This window comes from Sminthopsis crassicaudata, chromosome 5 (genome assembly GCF_048593235.1).
Source record: "Sminthopsis crassicaudata isolate SCR6 chromosome 5, ASM4859323v1, whole genome shotgun sequence".
Classification (NCBI taxonomy): Eukaryota; Metazoa; Chordata; class Mammalia; order Dasyuromorphia; family Dasyuridae; genus Sminthopsis; species Sminthopsis crassicaudata.
Window position 1 is genome coordinate 303,540,450 of NC_133621.1, and position 18,750 is coordinate 303,559,199.

Genomic DNA, 18,750 nt, shown 5'->3' on the forward strand with positions numbered 1-18,750 from the left:
CTGTCCTCCCTGGTCTTTTCCCGCCCCTCAGTACCTTTTCTGATGAAATTCCAGATTCTCTTTGGCTGGTAAGTTGTTGTACTTCTAATCTTCGTGGATTTTACTAGTCAAGTGCTATTTTTGAGGCTGAATTAAATAGAGAACCTAGAAAGTCGTGTGTGGCTTCTCTGCCATCTTGGCTCCGCCCCTGGTTCATCTCATTGTTGAAGAGAGCCAAGTCCATCAGAATTGATCATTGTATAATCATCTTGTTGCCATGTACAATGATCTTGTGGTTCTGCTCATTTCACTCCAGGCCTCTCTGAAATTATTCTTCTGTTTCTTACAGAACAATAATATTCCATAACATTAATATACTACAATTTATTGCCATTCTCCAGGGATGTGCATTCCCTCAGTTTCCAGTTTCTTGCCACCACAAAAAGGGCTGCTGCAAACATTTTTGCACATGTGGTTCCCTTTCCTTCCTTTATGATCTCCTTGGTATATAAGCTCTAGAAACACTGCTGGGTCAAAGGGTATGCACAGTTTGATAACTTTTTGAGCATAGTTCCAGATTGCTCTCCAGAATGATTGGATCTGTTCACAACTCCACCAATAATGTTTCAGTGTCCCAGTTTTTCCACATCCCTTCTAACATTTGTTATCTTTTCCTGTCATCTTAGCCAATCTGAGAGGTGTGTAGTGGTATCTCAGAGTTGTCTTAATTTGCATTTCTCTGATCAATAGTGATTTGGAGCATCTTTTCATATGGGTAGAAATAATTTTAATTTCACCATCTGAAAATTGCCTGTTAATATCCTTTGACCATTTATCAATTGGAGAATTTGCCTTGATTATTTCAAGGCAAGTCTGGCTACTTCAGGTTCCTCCCCACTCCATCATCCACCCAGTTGCCAAGGTGATTTGCCTAAAGCTCTAGCATAATGATGCTAAACTCTGGTTTCTTCCCATTGCCTAGGAACTGCTCTGGCATTCAAAACCCTACATGACTTATCCCCACTCAATCTTTCCAGCATCATGACTCTTCTCTCCTTGAAGCCCAGGGGTCAGGGTCAAATTGTTCTCCTTATTCCTCAGACATGCCACCTCACCTTCCAGCCTTTGCCTTGACTATGCCTCTGTTTGCGATGCATGTAGTATCTCAGAATTCCCAGTATCCCTTAGGATGCAGTGCTACCCTCTCCATAAAGCCTTTTTTTCATCTTTCCAACTACTGGTCTCCCCTCCAATTGCTTAATATTTTTTGATAAATATTTTATTTATATTTATAAGGAATGTTTCCCCCAGATGAAAGCTCCTTGAAATCACATTCTATGTGTTTTTTTTAAATCTAGTACCTAGGTCAGTGCCTGGCACATAGTGCTTGACAAATGTTTGTTGACTGGCTGGTTGATCATTCATTTGGTCCTGGAGTCGGAAAACTTAGCCTCAAGTCCCAACTCCCATGTTGTTTTCATCTGTGTGTCCTTGGCTGGCCTCCTTCTGGTAACTATTGCCTAGCCTACTTTATGGGGCAGTTCTCTGGAAATGGTTGCCTTACTCTATGGGGCAGTTCTTTGTAAAGGGTTTCCTGGCCTACTCTATGGGGCAGTTCTCCATAAAGAGCTGCCTGGCTTCTTCTACGGGGCATTTCTCTGTAAAGGGTTGCAAATAGTATTTCATTTTATTTTCTTTTTTAATTTTCTTTTTATATAAAGCTTTTTATTTTCAAAACATATGCATAATTTTCAACATTTACCCTTGCAAAACCTTGTGTTCCAATTTTTTCCCTCTTCCCCACTCCCCTCCCCTAGATGAACAATAATCTATGTTAAACATGTGCGCTTCTTCTATACACATTTCCACAATTATCATGCTGCACGAAAAAATCAAATAGGATGCTCATTTGTGTTTGTGTAAAGCATTGTAGGAGACTGTAAGCTCCTCGAGGGCAGGGCATCTTGGCACATGCTTAATAACTGTTTGATGAATAAATAGAAGTGCTCATTCTTTCCTCCTAACAACCCCTGGAAGGAGGTGATTGCAGCTGAGTTGTAAAAACTCACATTTCCTTCATTCCTCAATGGTTTCTTCTCTGGAATATTGCTCTATTCTGCAGCTTCCATTTTGGGCAAGTGCCCAGTCCAGCCTTCACTCCTTCACTCTGCTCCTGGATTTCTCCTGTTACTTTCTGGACTTCCTGTAGTCATAGGCATATTTTCAGAGCTTAGCACAGCACTTGGCACTTAGCAAGTGTCTAAGAAATTCTCCTTGATTTATTAATAACCCCATAATATTTAAAGATTGCTAAATAACTATAATCCTAGCCACTGGGGAGGCTGAAACTTGGGGATCTCTTGAGTTATGGAGTTCAGAGATGAGATGGGCTAAGACAGTCAGATATCCTGCATTTCCAATCTGAACAAGATAAAGTTTTAAAAAATGATTGCCAACAGTTTTCTTTTCAACAACCCTGGGAATCAGGTATTATAACTATTACCTGTATTTTGCACAGACTCAGTGAGGGTAGTGACTTGTTCAGGTTCTCACTCAGGAGAAAGTAAGTAGAGGTTTTCTAGCTGGAACTCTTTCTCAAATGAAAGGAGAATCTTATATCATCACTGAAAGAGGAGCCTTTGGGAACAAAGATACTTCTTTCCCTCCAAAAGCAGCTGCTGGACAGCTCCGATTATTGTGAAGTTTTCCTCATATCAAGTTGACTGTATAGAAAAGGGCAAAATCCTTCTCCCTCATGAATGGACAGTGACTATGTGTCCTCTTGCCCCCTCAGCCTTTTCTGGACTAAACATCCCCATTCTCCAACCCATTCTTACCAGAACTCCATTCCCAGTCAACTTCTTCCCAACTTGCCTTGGGAAACAGAAGTCGATATGGGCAGACAGACCCAAGATGTGATCATAGTTTTACCAAAACCAAAACCTTTCCTCAGGAGCCATCTCAAGCCTTTGGGACAAAATTGCCAATTGATGGCCTTATTTCTGAAGTCCATGGAGCCTGGACTTCTCTTTTGGACATCTACCTTCTTATGGAATGGACTGGGTACAGGCAAAGCTGGGCCATGGGAAACCTGCTGTAGTGGGAAGATATTTGTCGGAGCATTATAGAACACTCACCAAATGGTCCAAAAATACTTGGCATAATGAATGGTGACTTTAGCAGGAAAGGCTCAAGGCTGTCAGAGTTGAAGGGGGCTAGCTGCCCTAACTGATACCTAAGAACCCCAGATAGAAAAAATAAGGTAAAAGGAGGGGAAGGGACAAGGCCAAGGTTATTTACCTAAATGAATTGGGGGTTGATCAGAGATGTGAACCCCGGGAGAAATTCTATCCCAACTGCGTCTGATTATATTTTCCTCTTTACCTTATTCCTAAGCCGAAGGTAACTGAAGTTATGCCCCAGTGTGCACTGTAAGCCACTTTTCCTCCAAATTGGCTTTCCTGTATATTAACAGACACATCCTGGCTACTCATTTTCTCTTCTTTTATTCTGCTCCAAAGGCCTACTCCTGTCTCAGGAGCAGCTCCTGCTGTCTATGTTTGGATAAGGTGGACTGCTCTTAATTGCTACCCATCCACCCTGGGCTGCTCTGGGAGCGGCTATAAAAAGGCTTGTTTCTAAGCTAAATTGTCATGAGCCTTGGGGTGGATGAACTTTTTTTTTTTTTTTTTAATAAAAGTGAGTTTGAAGCTTTTTTCCCCCAAATTACTCAAATTACAAACAGCTTCCATATAAATTCAATATTTTATGATTTGCAAAGTGCCCCACAGGAATCATCCCAAGTAAACCTCACTGTCCAGGGAGGTAGAGTCACAGGTATAATTGTTCTCATCTTACAGACAGAGCAACTGAGGTTCAAGAGATCATTCCACACAGATTATGTCAGAGGTGAGATTTGGGCTAAGGTTTTCCTGACTCTTAAGTCTGCTAAGCATGGCACTCTAAGGTTTGATGGGAAACTCCTTCATTGGCAGTGGGTGTGCTGGATAGGAGACTTGCTCTGCCAAGAGTGTGCTCTCCACACTTGCTCTGTGTAACCTGGCCAGTTGCCCAACCTCTCTCAACATCACTTTCTTTCCATGTAACATGAAGATAATAATCTCTTCACTGATCTCACATTGTTGGAAGAAAAGAGACATAACTGGAAAGCAAACTTTCTAGTTTGATAACATGCAATTCTCCTTAATAAATGAAGGCAACCATAGTAAAGACTCAGGAAGCCTATATTCTAGGCCCAGGATTGTAATTTGACTTTGGACCACCTGGTCCATTGACTTTTCTGCTTTGGACCTCAGCTTTCCCATCTATGAAATGGACAGAATGCATTAAATGGAAGTTTGTTCAACTCAGACAGTCTGGGATCTGGAGACAGTTTGAGAATGAGAATAGGTAGTACACAAAACAATTTGATAACTCATTGCCTAGCTCTCTTACAAAGGAAATCAAGTATTTTGAAATAAAGATGCGGTTTTCCATCTAGATTCATGGATCCCTTGCAATCTATCCATGTACTCTTTGGGGATCCATGGATAGCAGGATAGCAAGAACCCCTTGGGCTAGGTGACCTCTTAGGTCCCTTAATGAAGCATGTCAAATAATCCTTTCCTCCCCATTTTGAAATTTTAAATATTATGAACTCATTCTGGACCTCAGTTCCTTCATCTGTAAAATGGAATCGAAAGTGTTATATCATGTGACTCCTGAAGTCCACTGTTGACTGCTTCTGCTAACTGCTGTTGTCTGCTGCTGTTTACTGTTGACTACAGTAAACTTTGGGTTCAACTTTGGGTCTGGCATCTTGGATACTCAGTGGGCCAACCTCCTGTGGCTCAGGTAAGCTGAATTAGACCATGTTCCATGGCGTATATATGCAGTCATATACCTTCATATGCAGTCTCCACTGGCATACAATGTGCAAATATGGACTTGGCATAACTCAGGTGGAAAGCCATACTATGGCAACCCCCTCTACTTGCCCATCTACCACAGTGACAAGGAGGCTAAGGGACTCTACATCTCAGGTTTCCAATTTCTCCACACCAAGCACCTCTTCCTCAGTTTTACTACCCAAGCCCCTCCCCAACATGTTTCTTAAGATATGGGCCCCCAGAATTCCACAGGATACCTTGGTCGAGTCTGCTATCTGTACTAGAGTAGGAGAAAGGACAATGGGACTTTCCACTAAGTTGACCATTCACTCCCATTGGGGCAAACAGGACAATGCCTTGTAAGTTTCAGAACTTGCTGGTTCATCCATTCTGTTTTTAGAAAGGATGACTTACATGATTATTTCTGTTTTCTGAAGTGGCTCTTCAAAGAAACCATCTATGAGTTTTTTATGGGTTCTGAATGAATGGGGCATTAGAGAGGAAAGGAAATAGACTTCTTCCGTTGGTTGCCTAGTGTGAAATGGAGAACTGGGTGAGGGCGGGTGAGCTGTGGAAATGGAAGCCAGGTGGTTTCTTCAAAAAGTTCTTGAGTTCTGGGACAGAAGAAGTCTTTTCTTTTCCAGTTATTCATTCAACCTATATTCATTGAGCATCTACTGTGTGTGAGAGAGCAAGGTCAGATAGTGAGGATGATGGTGGAAAGGCAGAAATTATTGCTCAGTGTATTACTGTTAATTATCAGGATAGAATTAGGAGATTGGAAAATTGGTCTATTGAGTACTCAGGAAGTTCTGATACTGGCAGAAGATTAGGCTCTCAGGGCCCAAAGGGTATTGGATAGGGTGGATGCTTAATGGGATCTCCCTTTCCTCCCCATTTCTAAACCCCCCACTCATTTCCTTGACCCATACTTCCATATATACATATATGTGTATGTATGTACATGTGTACACACATATATAACACATGTATATAAATAATCTAAATATAGATTTATTACACATAGAGTATACGTGATTTGGACAAGATTGATTTATTCAGCAAGCATTTACTAAGCACCTACTATGTGCCAGGGACACTGCGGATCCGAATATTAAAACAAGGTGGTTTTTCTCTCAAGGATCTTCCATTCTTTCCCAGCTTTATGCTTCCCTTTTTGGAGTTCTCTAGCTTATCTCAGCAGCCTTCTCCTGTTCCTCCACCCCTATAGTTTCCCCTCCTCCAATTGCCTTCTCCCCCGAAATCCCTATGGAAGATTATCTACACCCGGGGTCCCTTCCTCCAATGATGACTTCCCCCCTTTCTTTCCACCAAAGTCCTGGGCACTGTTCAAAAGTTCGTATCGTAAACCGATGATGATTGCAGCAATAGAAATGATATTAAAGAAGAGACATTAACATCTGTTTTGCTGCTGCAAAGGGATCAGGGGACTTTTCCAGCTGACTGGCGGCCGGAACCTTCCCTGAGCATTGTCTCCTCATTAGAACAAGAGCCTCTTAAGAACAAGGACTGATTTTCCTATTTGTTGTGTCCAATACATTGCTGCTTAAAAGCTGGTTACTCACTCATTCACTCATTCATTCATTTATTCACTCAGAGGGACAGAAAGGTAAGGGGAAATAAGAGGAAGGTTCAAGAAGTGGAAAGTTCAATGGTGCTGAAGAGGAGCAGAGAGCTAGTGTCTTGCACTAGCAGCCTGGTGGCTGGCTGGAGGGGTGAGATATGGATTGGCTTTGGCACTGTAGAGAGGGCTAAGGCTGAAGGATGACTGTCTCAAACCACCCAGGATTAGGTGGCCTTGAGTAGAGGCTCCTAAGGAGGCTGGATAGGTCAGAAAGGCAGCAGCAGCCATCGAGATAGCTCTCCCAGAGCTTATTCTCACCCCCAACACATAACTATCCAAGACCATCTTGGGCTAATGTCTACCTTGGTGCTTTTAGGGGGCTGTCTCCTTTCTCACTTGCCCTATAGTACCTGGCCTCCTCCCTCCCCTGGGAAAAAATAAAAAAAGAGAAACAGTTATTCTTTATTCCAGTGTAGAAGTCACTTAACCTCCCCTGTGCCTCAATTTTCTCATCTGCAAATTGATTTCTGAGGTCCTTTGTAGCTGGTATTCTAACTCACACCAGCAAGAAGAAGATAAAAGAAATGACAGGAAAAAAAATCAAGCTTCCCCCTTTCCCCCAAATCTATTTTCAAAGGTTTATGCTTGTTGCAGTGTAAAGGTAACAATAATGGTGGGAAATCCTATAACTTTTCAAGGCTTACCAAACATTTTCGTATGCTATCTCATCAATCCTCACAGTGGCTCTGTGAAGGAGGTACAATCATCATTCCCATTTTACAGATGAGAAAACTGAGACTGAGAGCCATTAAATTACTTTCTCGGGGTCACACTGCACATATCTGAGGCAAGATTTGAATGTAGGTCTTTGCTAAGGCAAGTAAGTGCACTGCCCACAGTACCCTTGAAGGAAAAGAGAGATACAAAGATACAAATGAAATATATAAAGAAACTTTGTAGAACTCTACAAAGAAGATACAATAAATATACAAATGAAACGAAACCAAATACTAGCTTGCAAGGATTTTACAGTCTACAAGGGGTGATACAACCTGAATACTGATAGTAGCAGTAGGAAGTAGAGTGTGAAAGGAACAGAATAGATCCAGATTAAATGGTTTAGGAAGATTTGGTAAGGGAGAGATCACTTTCCTCTGTGGGAATCTGGGAAGGTTTCATGGAAAAGTGGTACCCAATTTGAGCTTTAAGGAAAAGGATTTATTAGGTGGTATAAAGAACTACAATATTTCAGACATAGGAGTTGGCTGCAGAAATCACAATGGTATTAGGTACAACTAGAAAAGGAGCCTTTCGTGTGGAGAGCCTTGAATGCTAGAAAATAATGAGGTCAGACTTGATCTTGTAGGCAATAAGGAATATTGAAGATATATGTGTATATATGTACATATGCCTGTATGTATGTATAATATATGTGCATATAAATAGCTCTCTGGACAAGATTCATTTATTCAGCAAGCACCTACTATGGGCAAGGGAGTGATAAGAACTAGCCATATAAAAGTTGGGGCAAGGAGAGTATCTCAGGGCAATAGATGGAGACAGGGAAGAGATCTTAATAATCATTTAGGCATGAGGTGTTGAGAAGTGAGGAAACCAATGAATCTGAGATACTTTCCCCACACATTGCAACTGCATGAAAGTGTGATGAGGGATGGGGCTGAGATGGTCTTTGGGGTTTTCTGGGGGCTGGGAAGACATCAAGGGGACTAGGAGGGTTGCCACAAATGCTTCTTATAATGCTCCATTTTTTCTGAGACTCGGAAGAATTCACTTATTGTTTTTCAAATTCAGTTTTCCTGGGGGAGGAGGGAAGGATGTCTGACTAGAGGGGCTGCTAAGTTCTGACAGGATTTCCACGCCCCACGCTAGAAGCCATCTGGCTCTTCTATCAAATGCATTCAGCCCCCGAATCTTGCCTTATGTTACCAGTCAGGAAGGCAGGACGTTATCGATCTGAGGGACAGAAGGGCATCGGCTGTTGCCAATGATCCTGGCAAGGGTAGAGCCTCTCTCCCCTCTGAGAGGTCCCATAGCCAACTATTTCACAGCAGCTGTGATAGCCCAGACGTCTGGGTTGCTATCTCCAGTCTGTAGCGCTGAAAGCAGACAAGAAGGAGAGCAAGGGACAGTTTGGGACATTGCAACATAACCCTGACAATTGGTTTTCTAGGGCAATTTCCCTGAAGCCTATGTTTTGATTCTCTTGTGTCATGGGTATTCTTTGGAAGAATCTCAGGCATTGGGCACCCCCCTCCCAAAATCCCTATTTCCTATATAACCTATATATACTCATGGGTACATGTTCTTTCACCATTTGAATGAAAGAATAATTCTCCTTCTCCTTCTTTTCCTTCCCTTTCTTTTTCTTCTTCTTCTTCTTCTTCTTCTTCTTCTTCTTCTTCTTCTTCTTCTTCTTCTTCTTCTTCTTCTTCTTCTTCTTCTTCTTCTTCTTCTTCTTCTTCTTCTTCTTCTTCTTCTTCTTCTTCTTCTTCTTCTTCTTCTTCTTCTTCTTCTTCTTCTTCTTCTTCTTCTTCTTCTTCTTCTTCTTCTTCTTCTTCTTCTTCTTCTTCTCCTCCTTCTCCTTCTTCTTCTTCTCTTTCTTCTTTTTCTCTTCTTCTGCTTCTTTTTCCTTTCTTCTTTTCCTTTTCCTTCTCTTTCTTCTTTCTTTTTCTGCTTCCTTCTTCTTCTTCTTCTTCTTCTCCTCCTCCTCTTCCTCCCCCTCCCCCCCTCCTCCTCCTTCTCCTTCTCCTTCTCCTTTTCTTCTCTTTCTTCTTTTTTATCTTCTTCTGCTTCTTTTTCCTTTCTTCTTCTTTTCCTTCTCTTTCTTCTTTCTTTTTCTCCTCCTCCTCCTCCTCCTCCTCCTCCTCCTCCTCCTCCTCCTCCTCCTCCTCCTCCTCTTTCTTTGTTCTTCTTTTTTTTGTGAGAGGCTACACAGCTGATAAATGTTAAGTGTCTGAGGTAGAATTTGAATCCAGGTCATCCTGATTCTAGGACCAGTGCTTTCTATCCATTTCACCATCTAACTGTCCCCTGGATGGAAGATTCTTGAAGGCAGAGACAGCTTCCTTTTTGTCCTATATCTTAGTGCTTAGCATAATGTCTGGGACACAGTAAGTGCTTAATAAATGCTTATTGATTGACAGACTGAGCTGTGAGCTGCCTGAGCTCTTTGGCACACTACAGCTAAACAGACAAGGGACCTCTCTGTGTCATGAGCTGAGAAACAGTATAATTCTTGGCAACATCTTCTTAGAACCTTCCCTCTTCTCTTAGAACTCACCTAAATTTCTTGCTATGGAAATCTTTCTGAGAAAACAATTTCTCCAAAGATACTTCCTCTGAAAAGGAAGCCACCATTTGCTTCAACTGAAATATGGTGTGTGTGTGTGTGTGTGTGTGTGTGTGTGTGTGTGTGTGTGTGTGTGTGTGTGTGTTGGAGGGGGAAGGGGGGAATTTTTTCTTTGCCTTAGGACTCACACAGCCTTTCCTGGATCCTATTTTGAATTCCCATCTTTTTAATCTTCTGCATTGGAGTAAATGCGAAACTTTTCTAATTACCATTTTTAATTTGCATCTTAATTGCCTGTCAGAGTGTGAAAAGACATGGTGGTTAAGGGAAGAACATTTTTCTTAGCTCTGATGGCATGATGTGAGCCAGCAGGAAAAACACCCGACTGCAGAGACAGCTTCGTCATCTAGAACTCTTTTCCTGGCCATCCCTCCCCCCCACCAGAACAAATCACTTTGCCATCCACGGCAAACATATTTTAACATTTCCCTTATTTGAAAGCACTGTCTCCTGAAAAAGCCAGCTCAGTCCTGACTGCCAGAGCAACACAGAGGCCCCAGGGGCCCCAGAATGTCTCAATCTTGTGTGGGCACGGTGAATGGCACAGGGTCTCAGGGCACCAGTGAACTCTGGGCTCAGTTTCTCTATTGGAACAGGGCTTGGCTTGTGTTTCTGGAACCCTGCTCTACCGGGGAATCATGGGAGTGAGGAAAGGAGCAGATGTGAATGAGTAGAGCAGGAACAGAGACTCTCTCCTGTAACATTTGATGTAGATAGGTGTGTGTGTGTGTGTGTGTGTGTGTGTGTGTGTGTGTGTGTGTGTATGTGTGTGTGTGTGTGTGTGATCATCTTCAACAAGATTCATTGGAGAGAGAGAGAGAGACAGAAGGGGAGAGGAGAGAGAGAGAGGGAGGGAGGTTTTAGTTCAGTACCAGGAAAAAAGATCACTCCTGGGCAATGAGAACTCTCCAATGTGGATAGCTTATACCACAATAGAATTCCCTAGTACTGCAAAATGACCATGTGCAAAATGACTCTCACTCATTTAACTTTGGTGGCTCCCTATTACTTCCAGGACCAAATCTGGCTTTAGAGCTCATTATGACCTGGATCCATCCTACTCTCCAGCCTTATGCCATTTCTCCCCTCTTGTGGACTCTCCAATCAAGTCACATCATCTTTCTTGGGATTCTTCACACACCACCTTCAGTCCCCCATCTCTGAGCTTGTAGGGGGCATAATCCTGGGCCTCTGAGGGCCCCTAGGTGCTGGGGAAGGAAGGAAGATGAGGACCCACCTTTGAGCCCAAGTTCTGCTGCTTCCAAATGTGTGACCTGGGATAGGTCACTTCTCCCTAGGAACCTCAGTTTCCTCATCTGTAAAAGGGAGATGATGATATTCCCATCCCTGATACCACAAGGTAGTTGTGGGAATCCAACAAGATGAATGATGAGAAAAAGGTTTTCATAGTCCAGAAAGGGCTGGGAATGAAAATGAGTTAAATTCAGGTGCAGGAGCTCTCTCTCTCTGTCTCTGTCTCTCCTCTCTCTCTGTCTGTCTCTCCTTCTCTCTCTCTGTCTCTGTTTCTCTATCTCTGTTTTTGTCTCTCTCTCTCTGTCTCTTTCTGTATCTTTCTCCTTCTCTCTGTCTATCTCTCCTCTGTTTCTTTGTTTCTGTTTTCTGTCCCTGTCTCTCTGTGTCTCTATGTCTATCTCTCTGTCTCTCTTACACACACACACACACACACACACACACACACACACACACACACTGCTGATAGGAAGTACTCCTTTCCTGGAAGAAAAGGATGAAACATTCATCTCAGTTCCGATGTCTTATGTTCTAAGCTCCCTCCCAGCTCTGACACTCCCTGTTCTAAGTTCCCTCCCACGTCCAACCAATTCTAAGTTCTTTGTATAAGCCTTGAGTGGTCCATGAGGAAAACTCAAAGCACATCTTTGTGCACCTGGGCCCATTTATCTCATGCCCTAGGCCTTGTAGCACAACTTTAGGATGGAGCCTTTGCTCCTGCCTACCTTTCTGGCTCTCACATCAGTCCTTAGACTGGCCCCTTTGACCGAGTCCCTCTTGCACCCCGGTCCCAATAACTGGGCCCTTGCTAATCCTGTCATTTGAGGCCTTCCATGATTTTTGCCTTCTATCCCTGGCACTCTGCTGTGCATTGGTCCCCTCTGTGCCCCTGTTCCCTTCTGCTGCCAGAACGGCCCACTGGAATTTCTGACCTTGCCAATCTATCTCTCACCTCCGTGACTTTGTCCAGGCTGTGTCCCAATCCTGAAATGCCTGCCTTCCTTCCCTCCCCTTCTGAATCCTTGAGTTTTCCTCAGGCTGCCACCCCCGAGAAGCCTCCTCTCTTGCTCCCTCAAGCACTTGGAGCTCCTCTCTTCTAGAATCACCTTATTCTCATCTTGGTGAATTACAAGGCTTATGACCTCACTTCTCAGCTTAGGATCTAGCACTTAGTAGGTGCTTGTAATAATGTGCATTAGCTTGATGCATTTCCCTCTTCCTCCCAGTGTGCCTAAGTTTCAGCCCTGATTCTCAGCCCTGAACCTCTGAGTCTCAGGACTGGGTCCTTCCCTGTCTTTGGAGCTCATTCTGGGGACCCTAGACCTGGCTGAATCCCAGCTCCCCTTGCCAGATTTCCCTGATTGATGTCTACCAGTCACCTTTACTTGCAGCTAGCCATTGAGTTCTCCATCCAACCATTCCTAAAGGCGTCTCTCTAGAGTTCCATGCTGGGACCATACCCCGCCTTGCTCTGCTCCGCTCCCCATTCATGCCCACCCCATGTCCGGCCAGGGCTGCCAGCCAGAGTACCGTCCATGACCCCAGCTCTCTGGGGATCCAGGCTTTCTGCAGTTAACCAGAAGGGACCTTAGCCAGACCCTCCTTCACAACCTCAAAGTCCCCCTAAATCAAGCACCCCTGACTTCCTAGGGCTTATCCTGGAGATGGGGCTTGACAATGGGCTCGGCTCTGGCTTTCTGGGATCTCAGAGATTTTCACTATTTGTTTTTTTACATCTTTGGGAATGGCAGAACTTGGCTTGGAAAGCGAACGACAAGCCAGCCTTCGTTCAGCCGCCCTCTGCAATCTTCCCTGGCAGCTGGTGCGGGCTGATGGTATTGCACAGAAATGGATGGGTGCTTCTTGCTTTAGTGAGAAAGAGAGAAGATGAGAAAGTGAGGGAAGAAGCCAAGAAGAAAAAAGGGAGCGAGAGAGAGAGCGGCAGGGACAAAGAGGGAGAGAGAGAAGAAAAAAAAACTGAGGGAAAGATAAAGAAAGGGGGAAGAAAGGAAGAGAGGGGAGAGAGAAAAGGAAGGAAGGAAGCACAGCTGGGGAGTATAATTTTACATGTATTTCAAAGCCAAGCTGAATGTCACAGAAGCAATTTGGGGCGGGTAGATACACTATCTACGGGAACTGTCTGCTACTTGATTTTATTTTATTTTTTCAAAATAAAGAGACACAGAGAGACACACAGAGAGGCACAGAAAGAGGGGAAGGAGAGACTAAGAGACACAAAGAGACAGAGATGGAGGGGAGACAAAGAGACACAGAGAGAAGGGGGATGATTGGAGAGGCAGAGAGACAGAAAAACAGATATACCCAGAGACAGAGACAGAGACAGAGACAAAGAAAGACACACAGAGAAATAGAGAGACAGAGTCAGAAACAGAGACAAAGACACAGAGAGACAGAGATAGCAACAGAAACAAAGACAAAGAGAGACACACAGAGAGAGATAGAGACAGAGAGACAGAGAGAGAAACAGAGAGACAAAGAGACACACACAGAGAGAAAAAGACCACCTCTCTCCTATGCCATGCACAGAAACAGAAAGAGATACACAGAGAAACAGACATAAAGAAATGTACACACACCCAGAAAGAGAGACAGAGACAGACAGGAAAGAGACAGACAGGAAAGAGATAAAGACACAGAGAAGGGGGGAAGGTTGGAGAGATAAGGAGAGAAAGACAGAGAAAAAGAGAGAGATAGAGACAGAGAAAAATAAAGAAGCAGAGACATAGAGAAACAGAGAGATAGAAAGAGACCCATAGAGACAGAGACAAATAGAGAGACAAAGAGAGACACACAGAGAGAAACAGAGAAACAACACAGAGACAGAGAGAGACAGAAAGTCAAAGACAGAGAGATAGAAAGACAGAAATAGAGATAGGAAATGAAAAGGAGAGAAGAAGAAAGTGGAGGAAAGGGGAGGGGATGACAAAAGAGGGGAAGAAAGGATGGATAGAAGGAAGAAAGGAACTGGAGATGTTTAATCTGGTTAATAGAAGTGAATTTCAGGGAGCACAGAGCTTGTCTCCAAACACTTGAAGAGCTGGAGAGAGATGGTCTTATTTGGCTCCGTCCCGTGAACTAAGGAATTGTGGGAAAGGCACAGAGAAACCACTGCCTGACCTGGGCTTAGCCGTAAGGAAGGACTGCCCAACAATTGCCCTGTTCTATAGCACCCTGGACTGGCTGCTTCAGGAGGTGATCCCCGGGACTCTTCATGATGATTTGTTAGGGAAATGCTCCATGATGACTTGGCGGGGAGAGGCAGGAAGACAGAAAGGAAGAAAGGAGAGAAGAGAGGGAGAAGAAAAGGAAGGGAGGGAAGGAGGGAAGAAGGGAGGAAAGGAACATGGATGCTTCTTGAAGGAACTGGGGAGATTTAGGACATGAGGACTCTCTTCAAATGTTTGAAGAAGGGACTGGCTTTCTGTTTGGCCCAAGAGGGCAGAAGCAGAAGCAGTGGGGAGCGCTGTGGAGGCACGTCGTGGCTCAATTTCAGGAGACCTTTCCTATCAGAACGTTATAAAATAAAGTGGACGCCCCTGCAGAGAACAGGCTGCCCAATAGAACCGCGGCCCAAGGGTGGCTATATGAGCCTTTGGGAGAGGGGATTCCTGTTAGGGAGGAGATCAATGAAGTCAACTAGCAATTATTAAACACCTACTGCATGCCAGGTATTGTGCCAAGCTCTGAGGATACAGCGAGAGGCAAAACCCCATAACTAGTGCCAGCTGTCAGGGAACTCACAGTCTATTGGATTGACTGGGCACCAAAGTCCCTTTCTGCTTATTTGAATGAAGAAAAGAAAGAGAGGGGAGGGAGGGAAGGAAGGAGACAAGGAGAAGAGAGTAAAGGAAAGGATGCAGGGAGAGAAGGAGGAAGGGAGAGAAAAGGAAACAAAAAGGAGGGAGGGAGAGAGAGACAAAAAGAGACAGAGGGAGAGAGGAGATGGAGACAAAGACAAACAGGGATAGAAATAGATATGAGCACAGATAGGAATAGACACAGAGAGGGACAGACAGACACACACACACAGAGGCAAAAACAGGGACAGAACCAGAGACAAAGAGACATTGAGAGACACATACACAGACATAGGCAATGACAGACAGGCAAAGTGAGAGAAGGTAGAGAAGGAAGGAGAAAGGGAAGGGAAGAAGAAATAAAAGATAGAAGAGAGGAAAAAGAAAAGGGAGGGCTTCCTTTCCCTTGGCTTCAGAGCCACAGAGACAGTGAGGGGATGGCGGATACACTATGGGGGCCATTTGCTCTTTGAAAGATTTTATTTGTCTAACATGCTTGACAAAAAAATTACAGGAACAATCCAGTTCTGCCAGAATGATTAAAGAGCGCTCTCTAATCGTTCATACCTCAAGTCCTTTTAATGAATTTTCTTTTAAAGGAGCAGCTGTGTTCATAACGTTTTCCACATAAAAATACACAATATTTTGAACATACCTTAGGAAAAATGGTTTCGTAAAGAGAATATTTGATGGCTGACACACAAACGTAGGGGAGGCTAATGACACTGCCTCTTGACCGCCACCCCCTTACCTGGTCTAATAGTTTGAATATCTGATGCACTGAGAGGGGCAATGTAAACATTTCTGATTTCTTTCCCTTATAACCGACTTCCAGGAGTGGGGCCCTTGCTGTTCATGACTGGTTCCGAGCTAAGGGGAAGCCCCGTTCTCAGTGGTTCCTTGGTAGTTAATGAAGCCTTGAATGAGACCTGAAAACTACTGGGTCATTAGTTCCGCAGAATGGGCCAACTCCGGGCCCGGGAGAGGAAACCATTGTCTTCTTCCAAGAGAGCTGATCCAAAGAAGAGAATTCCCGGGAGATTCCAGGCCCTGAATTTTGGCCCAATACGAACCCAAAGCTCATTCTAAACGGGACCTTTATTTCTTCCTACAAGTGGAATTGGCTTGTTAGCTAAACAGGTCGTGGTCATAGAGTATGAGCACTGGGAGGGGCCTGAGAACATGGAATACCAGAGCTTGGAGGGAGCCTAGAACAGGGGATGTCAGAGCTGGGAGGGAGCTTAGAACAGGGGATGTCAGGGCTGGGAGGGAGCTTAGAATAGGGGGTGTCAGAGCTGGGAGGGAGCCTAGAACAGGGGAATGTCAGAGCTGGGAGGGAGCTTAGAACAGGGGATGTCAGAGCTGGGAGGGACCTTAGAACAGGGGATGTCAGGGCTGAGAGGGAGCTTAGAACAGGGGGTGTCAGAGCTGGGAGGGAGCCTAGAACAGTGGAATGTCAGAGCTAGGAGGGAGCCTAGAACAGGGGGTGTCAGAGCTGGGAGGGAGCTTAGAACAGGGGAGGTCAGAGCTGGGAGGGAGTTTAGAACAGGGAGTGTTAGAGCTGGGAGGGAGCTTAGAACAGGGGATGTCAGAGCTGGGAGGGACCTTAGAACAGGGGATGTCAGGGCTAGGAGGGAGCTTAGAACAGGGGATGTCAGAGCTGGGAGGGACCTTAGAACAGGGGATGTCAGGGCTGGGAGGGAGCTTAGAACAGGGGATGTCAGAGCTGGGAGGGAGCTTAGAATAGGGGATGTCAGAGCTGGGAGGGAGCCTAGAACAGTGGAATGTCAGAGCTAGGAGGGAGCCTAGAACAGGGGGTGTCAGAGCTGGGAGGGAGCCTAGAACAGTGGAATGTCAGAGCTAGGAGGGAGCCTAGAACAGGAGATGTCAGAGCTGGGAGAAACATTAAACAGGGCAGGGGGAGAAACCTTGGAACAAAGAACATGAATATCAAAGCTGGAGGGACCTTCAAATAGGGAAAGTTAGAGCTAAGAGGGACCTTAGAACAAAGAATTGCAGAGTTCAAAGGGATCTTAGAATATGTAATATTAAAGATGGAGGGTCCATATAACATAGAACACAAAATATTAGGGTAATATCTTAGAATCTAGAATATTAAAGCATGAAAAGACATTAGAACATGGAATATTGGATAGAGAAGCTGCCTTAGCATGAAAAGTGCTAGGACATTGCATTTGAAAGTGGGAAACATCTTGTCCAATCTCCTCATTTATCAGAGAGGGAAACTGAGAGCCAGTGGGGAAGCAGCCAGGGTCTCGCTTTGGGCTCTGGATTCCTGGTCCTGTCCTATAGTATGTTGACAAATAGTCAAGGTTCTAAGCTACAGGCCACCACTGTGGGGTTCTAGGTCTGAATGATGAAGAGGAGATAGAATAAAGGAAGCATGCCCTGTCCAAGGACAGTGTGCAGAGGCAGGAGACCCATTTCCCTGAGGCTTCTGGGAGCGTGTGCCCGGTATATGTGTGTTTGTGAGCTGGGTTTTAAGCCTATCTGATTGCCCGTGAATACTTCCAGACTCAGCTCCCAAGCTGTCTGTTTCTGCGAGCAGACACACAGTATGGACACCCACATGGCAAATTTCCTCAAATAAAACTGTTTTCGGCCTGACTTGGAGGGATGGCACTCAGGCCTGGTCAGGGTGCGTGGCCCCCCATCCCAGACCGGAGCCTCTGGAGAGTGGGCACAGGAGCCCGGAGCGGGAGGCTCAGGCTGGGGCGTGGGCCGGTCATTCTTGCATCGGCACGGCGCAGACCAGATGGAGTGGCGATGGCCCCCTGGGGGAGGCTCCTCATTCAATGTTTAAACACTCTTTGGGGATGGCACGGGCTTGCTCTAATATTTTCATAACAGTTACAGATTACAGCTTTGCAGAAAAATGGCCCCAGCTTCGAGGGGAAGAAAATAAAGGGCCAACCAATTGTTTCTGGCAAGCTGGGGTAGGGACTCCCATGGGGCTGGCTCCTTGCAGACGGCCTCAAGTTCCCCCGTCCAAAGGGTCAGGACAAGCCAGGCCAGGGAAAAACATTGGTGCCTTCCGGTTCAACCTCCAGATCCCTTTCTGGGTGAGGCACAGAGAGGGGGATCTGCCCAAGATCAGGCAAGGGGACTCTCTGGGCCTGCAACTGGGGCCAAGGAGCCCAGCGGGGGAGGGAGGGCCTTCCTCTCCTGCTGCGTTTTAAATAAGGTAGAAAGGATAGTACGTGAAGGAGCATGGCGGCGTGAGGGATGCAGAATTGGAAAGAAGTCACTGAGTCCGACCCCCTCAGTCATCACAGACCAAGTCACTTGTCCAGTGACTCGAACCCAAGTCTTCCCAACTACAATCTCAGTGTTTGGCCCACTAGAGTAGCCTGCCTCCCTTGTGTTGGCTTTGGCCTTTCTCACAGGGTCTTTCCCCAACAGATGTCCCTCCTAACCCATTTTACCCCTTTCTCATGCATTTATCTTCCATTGTCACGGATTAGTTCTAAGCCCCCACTCCATGTAAGCTCCATGAGGGCAGGGACCTACATGGCCAGAAGCATTATGCTCCCCTGGTTCCCATCAGATCTCCCTCCTGACCCACCCTTTACCCCTTTCTCATGCATTTATCCTCCAGCATCATGGATTAGCTCTATGCCCCCATTAGACTGTGAGCTCCGTGAGGGCAGGGACCTACATGACCAGAACCCTTCTGCCTCCCCCCCCCCAGTCCCCCACCAGGGGGCTTCCCCAGCAGGCCACGAAGGAAGATCTGCTGATTATTGATCACCTTATCTAGTCTTCTCCAGCTGGGGGCCCAAGAGGTGTCGACGGAGGCCCACGGGTTGTTTAAAAATGAGACATGGAAACAGAACA